Source organism: Chiloscyllium punctatum, chromosome 23, assembly GCF_047496795.1.
Source record: "Chiloscyllium punctatum isolate Juve2018m chromosome 23, sChiPun1.3, whole genome shotgun sequence".
NCBI lineage: Eukaryota > Metazoa > Chordata > Chondrichthyes > Orectolobiformes > Hemiscylliidae > Chiloscyllium > Chiloscyllium punctatum.
The window spans coordinates 76,359,058-76,375,348 of record NC_092761.1 but is presented as its reverse complement, the minus strand read 5'-3'; positions in this window follow the sequence as shown (position 1 = coordinate 76,375,348).

Genomic DNA, 16,291 nt, shown 5'->3' with positions numbered 1-16,291 from the left:
GTAATGAAATCTAGATTGACAGTTCTGCACAATACTGAGACAAGGATGATGAAAGGAAACAATTACTTGGCCAATGACAGCTTGCTGTGTGCAAATTGGCCACTGCATTTCCCGCATTGCACCAATAAATACATTCATATACTGAATTTTGGAAAGGCATACTTCTTATTTTTGTTTTCACAATAGCAATTTCATTTTTAAATTCATATGAGTAGATATACTTCTGACGAGCTTAAGTCTTAATCTTGATGAATGCTCCCCTTTTACAATGCCCCTGGTTTCAAACTGCTGTCAAATTACAGATTTAAGGTACTCTGATGCATGTAATTCCTACTCAAATTTACAGCGATACATAAGTCTGATTGTGCAGCTAACAGGATCATCAGAAGTTTCTGAGGTAAGGAATTAAGGGCTACAGGGAGAATGCGGTAAGTGGACTTGAAATGCCCCTCAGCTACGAGTAAATGGCGGAGTGGACTCGATGGGCTGAATGGCCTTACCTCCACTCCTATGTCATATAGTCTTATGGGTTCTCCAGTGAGTCCTGTCAGTTCACAAGTCTTCTCATACTGAGCACAATGTAAATGAAGAAAATCAGTGTTCAGATACTTTTTGATTAATCCAAGATTTATGTACAATGTTAGTTTAGCTTAACTAGTTCATTCAGAGAAACCTGTAGTCCTTGTATACTCAACTTGAGCCTGTTTTTTCAGCTGCATTTCCTCAACAATTGAAGCATTATGTGTTTATACTGTAAACGCAACCAGAAACTAGAGTCAGTTCCCAATCTAGCAATGAAATGAAATAGGATGAGACTCTGTGGAGGAGGAAGCTTCACTCTGCTTTGGAATCAAATTGGACCTTAATAGTCAAATTACTCTGTTCAGGCACAGCCATAACTATTTTGCAACACTAAACCTTTTTGTGTAAGTACACCTGCCATAATACGTGGTTTTATGCTCTCTACCCTTCTTGGGTTCAGCATTAATAATCACTTCAATAATGCAGGATCTCTGTCACATACAGTGTCCAATATTCTGATAATAACCAGAAAAAACAGAGAAATCAACACTGTGACTTAAACTGTACAAACTGTACAACATTGAATGTTTCAGATGATATTGCATGACTTTTCTCCCTTTGGAATGTTGACAAAATATGAATTTTGTCAGACCCACACTCAACTTCTAATCAAAGGTTGTTGCACAGCAATGATTAAATGGACAGTATATTAACAATATTAACAATGTGATTAGTTTCTTTATATGCAACAGAATAATAATGATGCCAATTCTCGGGTTATTTGTCACAGTGCATATGGACTCTGGAAGTGCACTTCCACTTGACCAATCACAAACTCAAAGTCATTTCTGATGGTCGTGGGGGCGGAGTGGGGGAGGGGGGGGGGGGGGGGCGGGGGGGGGGGGGGGAGGGTTGGTGTGGGTGGGAGGGGGGGTGTAATTTTAACTGAACTCATCAGAGAGGAATAATGTCCATTTAGTACACTGCCCAAAATTAAGATCCAGGGTTAGATGTCACAGAGTTAATGCACAATAAAATCACGTGCCATACCAAACCAGTTTTGTACGCAGTTCCATCAGTTTTCTGACTGGTGGCTTGTGTTTGAATTTGCTAGATGTAGCTGCAACTTTAGCCTATCTGTGACCTAAACAGATAACAGTTGCACAATTGCAACAAGTTTTGTTCTTTCTGGATAACAAGCTCAATTCACCAGGTGGCTGAAAATTCTGAAGCAGTTTAAAACCTCTTCTGATGAAGTCAGATTGGTAATTTACGATATAAAATGAATTGGCAGAAAAACTCAACCAAACAAAGGTATTCCAAACCCTTTGGAATTAAATCTCTGTTGACGAGATTCAGTGGCTAGATATTCCCTGCCAATTAAAGGGATACATTGGATTGAGTGTGTTGCTCTCGGTATTTCACCAACGTGATGGCTGACATTACATTTCTGTCATCTATAGCAGACAGATTTTTCAGTTTCTGAGCTGCTTTTCTCCATACGATTCTGTTTTCTTTAACCTTTTGTATGCTACTCTGACTAACAAACCATCTGTCAAGAACTTATGTTCTCCTGGCAGTGGTTTTAAAGGTAGAAGAGCACATAAAAATCAGTAGACATCCTGTCCTACCCCTGACCTGCTTGAATCTGGCCCCATTGCATTTAAACAGGGGATGGAGAAGCCACTTATTGGTCACCTGCCCTTTGGGCTATTGAAGTCCTTATTGGTCATCCGAAGCTCTTACCTAGCTGCAGTCAGTGGGGAAGGCCATGCCAGTTGGGATGCCTGATAGATTTAGCTGTGTGGTTTGATATTAGGTAAGGAAGGAACCTCCTTTGAAAGATCGCAGCTCCCATCAGAGGCATCCCATCCCCCACCTCCCAAGATGTCATCCCTTTTGTTTAAACCCTGCTTAACTCTCTGGCAAGCCCCAAAGCCCTGGGCTACCATTAGGAGAGCGTCTGTGGTCCCAGTAGTGGCCAGCACACCCAACAGTACTGCTGGGTTTCCCGAACTGTTGGCTATTTGACTGGAGACAGTGTAGAAACCCCCAATGTTACAGGCAGCTGGGCAATGATGGAGATGGATTTCCTTTACTGACATTTTAACTGCGGGAGGGAGTGTGAGGATTACTGAACATGTTAAATCTAGCCAGTGGACAAATGCAAAATTGTCTCAGAATCCATAAATGTTTTCAATGTTCTTTCCTTCACAACCCAACCTGGAAACAATTCCATTCCATTTAAAAGGACTAATGACCGATTATCAATTATGGTTTTACAAAATTAATCTTGTAACTCTATGTTTGATCTGATTTGTATGCTCTACATTCTTCCAATACCATTTCTTATCTAGTGTTACCTTTCATATACTCTCAATTGTTCAAGATTGAATATTTTGAGCTTTGCAAGTGTTTGCTCATAAATCTCTCACTCTTGGGATCAGTCTCATGACTTTTCTCTGCATTGCTTCCAAGTTTGAATATTTTCTTTGTGACTAGGTGACCATGTCTAAGCGTTTTCCAGCATTTGTGTTCATAATATCTGCCACAGATTGCACCAAATTAACAGAACAATTCTATAAAACACCTACGCATCCATTTCATTTCTTTACAAACATTAGCACTGTCAGTGAATCAGAGGAAAGTACATTGGTATAACATCTCCAAAAGATGTCACCACTTCATAAATTTAGCAAACGTCACATTATTTCCAACTATTGCTACATCAGTTATTTTTGGGATGTTTATGGGGCTTCTAATGATAAAAAAAGTATTAAGGTAACCTCCTGGAAACTCATAGAAAGCTTTCTTCAAATTTCAGAAGTCTCAGAAACTTTCTTTGAAGCTGTTAATTGAAGCAAAATCATTGCATTTTGGAACAAAGAATCAGGAATTAAATTATGTGCTAGAATTCACAGCCACTTCCAGATTGATTAGAATGCTGCTTTGGTTGTTTAGTGTTCCAAGCACCAGGTTCTGTATCCAATGTTAACTTGTGAGAACAACTTCTTTAAATCATTAAGACTGAAAAATTGGAACTGTGTGAAAATTTAGTGTTGTATCAATACAAGGAGTGTTAAGTTACTATAACGAATCAGGCTGACATGGAAATTACTGTCCTAACTAAAACACATTTGTAACATAAGAAAAACATGCAGTAACATCCTACAGTCTAGCTCAGTGAAAGTGCACAATTACAAAGGCAAGCTAGAATCACTCAAAGCTGCTGAGATTATGAAGCTTAAAACTAAATTGCATCTGGACAAAAGGCTGTCTTTCAGAAAACTTCTTCTCCACATTTTCTTTCTCTGAAAACGGTGCAAACCCTCTCAACTGCATTCAATGGAAATAAAATTTCTCTGAGCTTCTTTTATTTAATTTATTCCTGCATTGTATGTCACAACGGTATAGAAATCACAAGCTCATTTATCATCTCATTTCAGTGTATATATTGCAGCCCTTTATTTGGGGAATTCAACAGCAACCCTTGAAACTATGACTCATATAACATACAGCTGGTCGCTATATACTCTCAGGAGATCATCCATGGTGATGCTCATGGTGAGTCAGAGAATATGCTGCTTTTTCACAATGGAATGTTTATCCTACAGCAGAAGATACCTGCTTGATACTGAATGGAAAGAAAAGGCCTGTTCTTATTACATGGCATTTTCATGCTTTTCTTAGTGCTTTAAAGAATTAATTCCTTGACTATGAATTATTCTGCTAAAACCATGTAAGAGTGGCCTTTCTATTACATATCTCCTTTACGTCCCAGCATTTTTTAAGACAAAGGTGTGCTTAGCATTGTGATGAATAATATACAAGATGACATGGTTATCTGAAGTCCTGAAATTCTGGAGGTGGGATGTGGTTTTCAGGCTCATTGGTGGTAGTTGAGATGGGGAATCCAAATTTCAAGCAAACTCAGTGGCCCTGCACCCAGTAAAGGGAAAAGAGTGTTTCCAAGACTCTTTTGTGAGGAAAATCAGACCATCCCCTTAAGGGCCACTGGTCGCTCCCTGCTAGAAAGTAAATACTGTAGTAAAAATGGAGTTTACAAAATGTGCCTTAAAGAAGGAGCTAATGCTGTAGTCTCAATTTACATCTTCATCTTATATGGACACTGTTGGCAAGGCCAGTATTTACTGTCCACCCCAAATTGCTCTTGAGAATGTATTTGTATTCATGGAGCAAATATCGAAGGTTGGAGTGAGAACAGATAAAGGTGTGTTTCCCAATGATGTGATGAGAGCAAAAGTACAAGGGACCAGCAATTGCAGAGCTAAAAGTTCTTGGAAGGAACTCATTAGTATAATAAGTCTTAACCTGTGAGGTCAGGTCAATAAAGGATGTGAAATGATGATGTAGTGTCTCAGATAACACAACTAATGCTGTTTATTCTGATAATTTATTATGAATGCTGAGGTTCTTGGTATGTATGAGGCATTTTAGCAACACAATGATAATCTTTTGTTTCATTGGATTGCAATAATGCACTGAATAAGGTCAATGTCTTTCACCTTTGGTTTTGGTTTGAACCAAGCCTAATTAGATGTAATAATCTTGTGCTCTGGAAGAACTGTGGGCAATCTCATGTCTGAGTATTAGTGAATGCCTATTGTCAGCGCAGAATAGATAAGTCAGCACCACGTGCCATTATGTTGACATCGTGTGGGAGTTATAAATGACTCACTTTTACAGGATGTCCTCTGAGGTCAGTGCTAACAAACGTTATATTTGAATTTTTAAAGCTTTATTGTGACTGTGAAAGCAAAGGTAAAGAATCATTTTACTCACAAGGACTGGTACCCCTGAATTATCACCCTCCAATCATTTACGTCCTCTCCAGCCAACTCAAAAGAATATCTGTTTCAATTTATTTTGAGAAAAATACCACCTGAGCCTATTTTAAACATATTTATTTTCTGTTTATATTATGTAATCTTGTGGGAGTTGGCATGTTTGCACAATATAATTCAGAGTTTGAGCTAATCAGAAGGCTTAGTGCCCAACTGGGCAGCACTGGGACTGGGCGCATTAACATGTTTTTTTACACCAGCAGCCATTTCCTACTAAAAGAGACCCTATTAACCATCTGCAGTTGAGTAATTTTCCAGGGTGGTTTCTGGCCCCTCAGGGTATGTAATAAACTCAATACAGCCTCACAGATCTGCCAACATCAAGTAAATAAAAACATGCCAATTATTTGACTTTACATTGGCCAAGCAAAGGTATACAATAAAACCAAAAAGAAAGTGGGATCTGAAATAAATACAGAAAATACAGGAATGGCTTGGTGGTACAGAATCAGTGTAGTTCTGACAAAAAAAGGAGACTGGTTGCCAAAGGTTTTCATCTTGTACTCATCAGAATTAACACAAGAATGCCACGTTGCAAATTATTGCAATTTTTACTGGAGGAAGAAAGGGTGCTGATTCATTGGCAGGTTGACTCTGATTAGCCGAGACATTGCCATGGAGAAAGCAGCAGGGAACTAAAGGTTCCTAAGTTCCCAAATTATGCAAAAAGAGATGCAAGACTTGAAAATATTTGCCAGCAGGTCCATCTATATCAACACAGTCACTGCCAACAAATGCAAGTGAGTTGTGTTATCAGCTCAACAGCTTATATTGATGTTATTGTTAGTCTAGATATTAGTATACTCAGGAATATTCAGCAAATGCTGCTCAATCATGGAATCACATTTAACAGTAAAGGTTTTCTTTTTGATTTCCCAAACATAGCTGGTTGAGTATGGCCTGTCCTAAGCCTATTATGAAAACTGAAGCGACATGATATTTGATTCAATTTCCCAATTGTTGGGACATACAGTTTCCCAGTAGAAACACATTCCTGCAGATTCTGGGATCTGTACTGAAGACAACAAATGCTGGAGATCACTGCAGGTCAAGCAGCATCCATGGAGTCATTCCTGATGAAGGGCTTATGCATAAAACATCGATTCTCCTGCTCCTCAGATGCTGCCTGATGGACTGTGCTTTTCCAGTGCTGCACTTTTTGATTCTGATCTGCAGTCCTCTCATTTTTCTGACATTCGTAGAGAGACAGCAAGCTAACACTTCAAGTCTAAAATTAAAAATCACACAACACCAGGTTATAGTCCAACAGGTTTAATTGGAAGCAGTAGGAGCAGCACTCTGAAAGCTAGTGCTTCCAATTAGACCTGTTGGACCATAACCTGGTGTTGTGTGATTTTTAACTTTGTACACCCCAGTCCAACACTGGCATCTCCAAATCATGATGACTTTGAGTCTAGGTGACTCTTTATCAGAGCTGAAGTGTGAAGGGGACAGCACTTATGCTACAGTTTGGATGGGGGGATTGCTGGTGGTAGTGGGTGCATGTGCCGGTGAAGAAAATATGTTGACTATTCAGTTTAAATGATTGGAATGTGAGAATATGAGTCCTGGCAGACTTGAAGGACAGTAAATGGGATAGGGGGAGGGGAGGACATGATAACAAGATAGAAGAAAAGGAACAAATGTTCACAATTTAAAGGTATTGAACTCAATATTCAGTCCAAAAGACTGCAAAGTGCCTAGTCTGAAAACAAGATGTTGTTCCTCCAGTTTGCGCTGGACTCACTGGAACACTGCAGCATGCCGTGGACAGACACATGGGCACACTGTATTAAAATGATCAGCTACAGGAAGGTTGACATTCTGCTTGTGCAAAGTAGTCACCCAGTCTGCATTTGGTTTCTTCAATGTAGAGTAGACCACATTGGGTGCAGTGAATACAAATTACAAGATTGGAGGGAGAACAGGTGAAATGCTGCTTCACCAGGAAGAACTGTTTAGGTGTTTGATGGTAAACAGGGAGGAAGTGAAGAGGCAGGTGTTGCACCGTCTGGGGTTACATGGGAAGGTGCCATGGAGAGGATGGGTCATGATGGTGATTGTGGAATGGACCAGGCTGTCCAATTGCATTAATGCTGTCCCCTCTCCACTTCACTTCAGCTCTGATGAAACATTAGACTTGAAACATTAGCTTGCTCTCTCTCCATGGATGCTGCCTGACCCGCTGTGATCTCCAGCATTTGTTGTCATCAGTGCGGTTGTACAGTTCAGTTCAATTCATTACATGCAATCAACATCATCTTTTGTTCCTTCCTCCCCATGTACTTAGCTAACTTCCTTATAAATTCTTCACTGGAAAAGAATTATGCAGTTGAGTGAGGTTTAAACCAAAATGATGAAAACCTATTTAAAATCATTGTATGCTGACTCCTGGTTTGAGTATCACATACCACTCTCAGTTTGTCTGTTTTATATGGTGTGTTTAGTGCTTGTTCTTGCCCATATTAGCAATAGAATGAAAATATTTATATTTAGGGTGGGTTACTGATTTCTTTGAATCATACTACACATGCCATCAAAATGTCAGCTGCAGAAATCTGTCTCATTATTTGGAATCCTGATTATTGTTCAATATTTTAATTAAGTTAGACAGCTTAACAATAATTTTAAAAAGCCTTAAATGTCGATTAATGCCCACTATATTTAAAAGAACAGAAGTAGCAGGTGCACGACACCACCACAACCTGAAGCACCTTGAACAGCACAGTGTGAATATTGAGACCACTTCTCGTATGTAAGTCATGATTTGGAGGTGATAGTGTTGGGTTGAGGTGGTCAAAGTTAAAATAACACAATACTAGGTTATCATCCAACAGGTTTATTTGGAAACACTAGCTTTCTGAACACTGCTCCTTCATCAGGTAGTTGTGTGATGAAGAGGCAGCTCCTCGAAAGCTAGAGCTTCCAAATAAACCTGTTGGACTATAACCTGGTGCTGTGTGATTATTTGTTATATAAGACAATGGTTCAGATGGGTTAATGTGGGAGATTGCACTAACTTCCACCACATGTGACAATAAGGTCTAATTTTAGCTAGATAAAATCTACTTTAATCTGAGGAGATCATAGGGACTTGCATGGATAAAGGACAGAATATCTTGGATCTTGTAGGGTAAAGACCTATGTAAGCATGTTTTCCAATAGTCTTCGCAACAACGTTATACCTGATTGTTTTCATGCAATAAGCTACATCTTGTTTATATCTCATTAAGGTCAGAAGTCACATGACACCAAGTTATGGTTCAACGGGTTTATTAGAAATCACAAGCTTTTGAAGATTGGTGGCAGGGAATTACTCCAACCATAAGGATCGGTGCTGGGTCCACTGCTTTTTGTCATTTATAGAAATGAATTGGATGTGAACATAGGAGGTATAGTTAGCAAGTTTGCACATGACACCAAAATTGGAGGTGTAGTGGACAGTGAACAAGGTTACTTCAGAGTACAATGGCTTCTTGATCAGATGGGCCAATGGGCTGAGGAATGGCAGATGGAGTTTAATTTAGATAAATGTGAAGTGTTGCATTTTGGAAAGGCAAAGCAGAGCAGGACTTATACACTTAATGGTAAGGTCCTGGGGAGTGTTGCTGAACAAAGAGACATTGAAGTGCAAGTTCCTAGCTCCTTGAAAGTGGAGGTGAAGGTAGATAGGATAGTGAAGAAGGCATTTGGTATGCTTTACTTTATTGGTCAGAGCATTGAGTATAGGAGTTGGGAGGTCATATTGCGGTTGTACAGGACATTGGTTAGGCCACCTTTGGAATATTGTGTGCAACTCTGCTCTCCTTCTTATCAGAAGGCTGTTGTGAAACTTGAAAGGTTTCAGTAAAGATTTACAAGGATGTTGCCAGGTTTGGAGGTTTTGAGCTATAGGGAAAGGTTAAATAGACTAGGACTGTTTTCCCTTGGAAGCTGAGGGGTGACCTTATAGAGGCTAATAAAATCATGGGGGCATGGAAAGGGTAAATAGACAAAGTCTTTTCCCTGATACGGAGGAGTCCAGAACTAGAGGGCATAGGTTTAGGGTGAGAGGGGAAAGATATAAAAGAGACCCAAGGGGCAACGTTTTCATGCAGAGGGTAGTACATGTATGGAATGAGCTGCCAGAGGAAGTGGTGGAGAATGGTACAATTACAACATTTAAAAGACATCTGGATGGGTTTATGAATAGGAAGGGTTTAGAGGGATATGGGCCAAGTGTTCGCAAATGGGATTTGATTAATTTAGGATATCTGGGCGGCATGAAGGAGTTGGACCGAAAGGTCTGTTTCCGTGCTGTACATCTCTATTACTCTGTAAGCTACTTGTGTTTGCCATCACATACACAGCACAGATGGCAGTAGTTCACTTTTAAAAGCAAGAAGAGATGGGAAAGAAGAATGGCCTCACCAGCGTTGCCCACCAGTGAATAATAAAATATGATTTTGTATTTGCATTATCCATATGTAAGCTGGAAGACGCAGAAGTAAATTAGTAGGTTGATGTGATGAAAAGATGCAGGTGTTTCTCAAAATGAAATCTTCATCTCCTCTGGGTGCTCACTGTACATTCTCACTGGCCCACTCAACAAACATTCACTTCAATGTGCATTGCAAACATAGGGTGCATTCATGAAGAAAAAGGCCATATCCTTTTGCAGAATAATGTCAGATTTTGGAAAGTCTTTATCATTTGAATTTGATTACATTCTGGCTGTAAGAGGAGCTCTTCTCCCCTTCCTTGTGTTTGAAAATGACATATTTTGCTTGTTAAAAAGACACTTGGCAAAACAGTGCATGTGGCAAAGATATGACTGTTCACACATTACCTCGCTCAAAAGTGTTGGGTGAAATGAAGTTTACAAGGTGGTTACTGTCTCCTAATTTACTTCACTTGTGGATAATGGGTTCACATTTCCTAATCAATGATTAATTAACTTCTGCAGTTTCCTTCGTGTCCAAAAACGTAAAGCTTTCAGACAAAGTTAATTCTCTAGCAATGATTGAAAAAAGTATTCTGTCTCAAAAGCTAATGTAAAGTGCACGAGGCTGAAGATAGGCCATGCAAAACATTCTTTTGTTGAGTCAGCAGTGGTTTTTACACCACAGCTGATCTTCTTTCCACTCAGATTCACAGAACAATATGTCAAACTCTTTTATGAGATTCACTACCAAGTCTCAGTGTAATTTTTACTTAGTACAAAATTAGAAATCTTGGTTAAAATTTTCCAAGACAGTGGAAAATTAAAACAGACTTGACTGCCAACTCCTTCTGAGGCTGTTTTACAACACTTTTGGAGTAGGTTCACTCTATAGACTTGCAATCAGAGACTTAACAGCAAACAGAAATTATGTACAGTAAACTCAACTAACACAATTGAGCAAAACTGAAGTGACTAGATATACAATCATCCAAGCCTCTCTCCATTTCACTGGCCATTCTGTTAATAAGTCCTGGGTCTAACTTTGCTGGTATTGGCAGACCTGTGCTATCACATGGCTATTCTTCAATGTGAGTCTGGATAGTGAATCCAACAGATGAGTTCCCCATTGACAGCAACACAGATAAAGTCAATTCACTTCTCACCCACTGTCCACATAAATAAATCTGACACCACAGGACACTGGATACTTACCAAGAGAAGGAAGTTGTAAACAGTTGTCCTATACAGTGCAGGAAACTCAGAGGTGAATTTGAAGCATCAAGACTGCTAGGTAGAATCACATCAATCAAATTGAACAAAAAATGGAACATTCCAAAAGATTATATGAAAGATAAGAGGAAGCCACTGTTAGTGAGTGGAAATTGTTTATTCAAGTAAAATCTCACTCAGTGGATGGAATCTGATTGGCATCTGGGTGATGTGGCCTAAAGTGAAATGTGTGTCAGTATTGGGCCACAAATGTGGCAAGAACCATTTTGACATCATCTTGATATCACTCCACCTTTCATAACTTCCACAAGTGGCATTTATCTTTCTGTCTGTACTGGACAGCACATGCTGATTTGTCAGCTTAGTACAAGTGTTTGTGTGTGTGTTTGAAACTACATTTTTATTTGTTGGTGGCGTTAGTAGGTTATAAAATTCAGTCTCAGGACCCAGGTTCAAATCCCACCAAGGCAGATGGTGGAATTTGAATTGAATTTTTAAAAATTTGGAATTAAGAGTCTAATGATGAGCATGAATCAGTTGTTGATTGTCAGAAAAACCAGTCTGGTTCACTAATAACCTTTAGGAAAGGAAACTGCCACCGTTAATTGGTCTGGCCTACATGTGACTCCAGACCCAGACCAATATGGTTGATTCTTCTTGCCCTCTGGGAAATTAGGGATGGGCAATAAATGCTGCTTATCCAACAACACCCTCATTTTGTGATGTAAGAAGAAACAAAAAATTGTTTCTGATGACACATACTCTACATTTTATCAAACATATTTAGACGCATTACGTTGTTGAGTTAACAAGTACGTCAGTCGAGTCAGAATGTTCCAAAGCAAATTTTATCAAAGCATTCATTTTATTGCAGGGTAGATGATAGAGATGCACTCAACTGAAAGATAGAGTGTACATTATCTGTACATTTCAGTGTCAGAACTCTACAGCTCTCAACCATGGTTCTTGTCTCTACAGTATCTATGATTGTATTCTGAAACTTAAACCCTTGTTTAAAACCTCAAGGTCAAGTTCAAAATTCTAGCTCCCAACTCCAGTCCACTATTTTCTTAACAACAAACTATTAGCAAAGTGCCCACTAATTGCAAGCAAAGATCAACTTAACATTCAAAATATTCGACACCTTGACAAAATCTTAACTGAACATCAGGACATGTCCAGCAGTGTCTGCAGCATGGCTATTAAACAATGGCAGAAGGATTTGGAGAGTGCCAAGGTAAGTTTTAAAAATGTGCTCCTGGTTAGAAATGCAGGAGGAGCAGGAATATTCTCTCGTCTACAGTGAGACTTGAGACTTCCTCAGCCCTCACTATAATTGTATCCAGATCCCTCCCTTCAATGTGCTTCCCCAAGCATTACCATCAGTGAACCCAATTGCAAGTTTTCTGCATCCTTCCTTTGGTAAGGCAGATGCAGGTCCAGCTGAAGTCTCTGAATTCTTATGTCAATGAGACATGATGATCATTAATGCTTTTAAGTGAGAGATAGATTCTTGTTAGAAAAGGAAATCAAAGGTTTTCAGGGACTATACGTAAATGTATACATTGAAATGCAACAGATTAAACTTGATGTTATTGCATGACAAGCAGGCTCAAAGGGCTGAATCCTTTACTTCTGTTCTGATTTCATATCATCACATGTTGGTATGTCTGTATCCAAACTTGGCTCTGTGGGCCTGTTGCTCACTTTGAGGCTCAAACAGCCTGAATTCCCGATGAAAGTCAGGACTGCAGATGCTGGAGATTAGAGTCAAGAATAGAATGGTGATGGAAAAGCACAGCAGGTCAGGCAGCATCCGTTGAGCAGGAAAATCGACGTTTCAGGCAGGAGCCCTTCATCATAAATGAGGCTGGAGCCTTGGGGGTGGAGAGATAAATAGGAGGAGGTGGCATTGTGGAGAAGTTGAGAGTGCAGTAGGTGGATGGAGGTGGGGATAAAGGTGATAGGTTGGAGAGGAGGGTGGAGCGGATAGGTGGGAAGGAAGATTGACAGGTGGGATAGGTCACGAGGACAGTGCTGAGCAGGAAGTTTGGAACTGGGGTAAGGTGGGGAGCGGGGAAATGAGGAAACTGGTGAAGTCCACATTGATGCCCTGGGGTTCCGAGGTGGAAGATGAGACATTCTTCCTCCAGGCGTCGGGTGGTGAGGGAGCGGCAGTGGAGGAGGACCACGTCCTGCATGTCCTCGGCAGACTAGGAGGGGGAGTTGAAATGTTCGGCCACGGGGCGGTGGGTCCAAGAAATGCTCCCTGAAGCACTTTGCAAGAAGGTGCCCAGTCTCCCCAATGTAAAGGAGACCGCATCGGGAGCAACGGTTACAATAAATGACATTTGTGGAAGTGCAGGTGAAACTTTGATGGGTGTGGAAGGCTCCTTTGGGGCTTTGGACAGAGGTGAGGGGGATGTGTGGGCACAGGTTTTGCAATTCCTGTGGTGGCAGGGGAAGGTACCAGGAGAGGAGGGTGGGTTGTTTGGTGTGTGGGGGCGAAGGGGGGAGAGGGGGGGGGAGGTGGGGTTGGGGATGGGCTTGACCAGATAGTCACGGAAGGAACGGTCTTTGCTGAGGGGTGGACTTGTTCAGGTAGTCACAGATGGAATGATTTTTGCGAAAGTGTGGACCTAACCAGGCAGTCATGGAGGCAACAGGCTTTGCGGAATTCCAGCTTGTCCTTGTTTACAGCAAAGACAAAGTACTGCAGATGCTGGAAATCAGTAACAAACTCCTTCTCTTGAAGGAGTCTTGACATCTTCAACTCTCAGACGAGCACACTATTACCACTGTCTTCTGATGGTAGTGGGAGTGAATATTGAAGGTGGTAGATTAGGTGCCAATCAAATGCAATGCTTTGGTCTGGATGATGCTGAGCTTTTTGAAAATTGCTGGAGTAGCAATTTTTCAAGCAACCGGAGAGTATTCCATCACACTCCTGACTTGTGTCTTGGAGATGTTAAAAAGCTTTTGGAAAGTCAGAAGATGAGTCATCCACTTTCTGGGCCAACTTCTATAATATCTAGCTGGTTTGAAATTTACTAATAACATCTCCTCAACAAACTGCTGTACAGACCAAAAGTGAGCTTTAAGGAAGTTTTACTCCAGTCTTTTTGGATGGATTGATCACTGTACTGGGAGCAAATAAAATGTGTGACTTAAAGTAAAAGGCAACTTCCTTTATTTTCTTTTGCCTCTTATTAAAGGACACTCAAGATAAGAAGAAAATTGATTCAGAAGATAATTGTTTCTTTTGATGTGGATGATTCTGGAGCATTTAATGGTCAGGTTAGTTGTTGAGTGTTTTGCTGAGACTGGAGGTTAGTCTTACAAAATACCAGTGAGATCTGGTGCATTTCTTATTCCAAACAAACAGTCTTCAGACCTATCAAAACAGTACACAAATCTACTGTTAAGTATAGACATTAAACTCACAGCTGTAAAATCACTACTGGGAACATTTTATTTTCAAATGCATATTTCATAGTTATTTTCCCTTGACTTACTGTCATTTATTTTTCTTTTACTTATTGCTCTGTAGATTGCCTCTAAAACTTAAACTGCTAAGTCTTAAATGTGGGAATGGGGGAATTGAAAAGGAAAGCACAGTAAAATTAATTAACTGTGCCAGAATTCAATTAGAGAGCAAAATTGTGTGAAATCTGACTCTGCTCCCTTCAGTGAATTCCCAAAAGGCACTCAAATAGTGAAATGCCAATCCCATCCCTCTACCCTTACTCCAGCTCCCCTAGACCTGACCACAAGAAAAATATTACACCATCGGTCTACTGGAGTTGAATGTAAAAGAAGTCTGTGAGTGGAGAGGGATGTGTTTCCAATTTGTTTCAAAATAAACCATGCCTCGTAGTGGAAGGATGTGACCTCACCTTTCCCCACCGTCCTTCGAACAGTAATATGTGTCGAGCTCTGACCTCTGTAACTCAATTAAATACCCATCTGGGGCACATTTTTAACACCTGCTGAGCGGGTGATGATATCACAATCTCAGCTCAGCACTAAATCTGTAACTAACTTCAGCATAATCCATAGGGATCTAAGCACTTGTTATTTTTTCAGTGCACTGAGGTTGGCTTGATCAGAGGCAGATCCAGTCACCTGATCGTTTGGGTACTGAAGTAGTACTTTGGCTGCAAACCTGTGGGAAGTAAACCAGATGCAAGCTTCACCACAGTTAGTTTAGACTAACACTAATGTCCTTCTTGGCAGAAACAGGAATTTGTAGCATTTGTGGGTAGAAGCAAACTGTCACCAATCCTCTTTGCTTCGATGGGGTCTAAAGGCCTACATTGTTGAGGATCAATCACCAGTGAGTCTTAACAATAGGACTTTTAAAAGAAAACTTAATCAATTTACTGAACAACATTATTACACACCTCTGGAGCAGGCAGGACTTGAATGTGAGTTGTCTAGCTCAAAGGTAAAGACAACCCCCTCTCTTGCTGATGAAGGACTTTTGCCCGAAGGCTCGATTTTCCTTCTTCTCAGATGCTGCCTGACCTGCTGTGCTTTTCCAACACCACTCTAATCTAGACTCTGATTTCCAGCATTTGCAGTCCTTGTTTTTACCTTTTACACTACCATGCACCACAACACAAGCTTGTCTTAACAAATAAAAACAGGAAGAATTGAAGGTACTGGAAATCAGAAACAAAAACAGAAATTGCTGGAAAAGCTCAACAGGACTGGCAGCATATATGGTGAGAAACAAGAATTAGCATTTTGATCCAATAAGTCATCCTCAGTTCTGAATGCCTGACCCTTCTCAATGGTTGTCTTAACATTCATGATGAAGGGCTTATGCCCGAAACGTCGATTTTCCAGCTCCACGGATGCTGCCTGGCCTGCAGTGCTTTTTCAGCACCACAGTTTTGACTCTGATCTCCCATCTACCATTTTTACTTTCTCCTTGTCTTAAGTTCATTGCATGGTGGCAATTAACTGTAAGTGACATTAGTTCATTAGACGTGTAAAGACAATAGGGAAAGCTATGGATAGAGATCTGTACTGCTTGACATCCCCTGACATCCTGCCTTACATCCATCCAAGCCTCTATAACATCATCATACTAAGTGAAATTTAGTGCAGTCTCCAAACTTGATCCTTTCAGAACCATCAACTTTCATGGCATCTCTCCTTAAGCAGTTTTTTTTTGTTAGTTAACATTTTTACATTTGCAAAAAGTTACATTTAATGCAATCCCATGCCCTTCCAAGTCTCTACC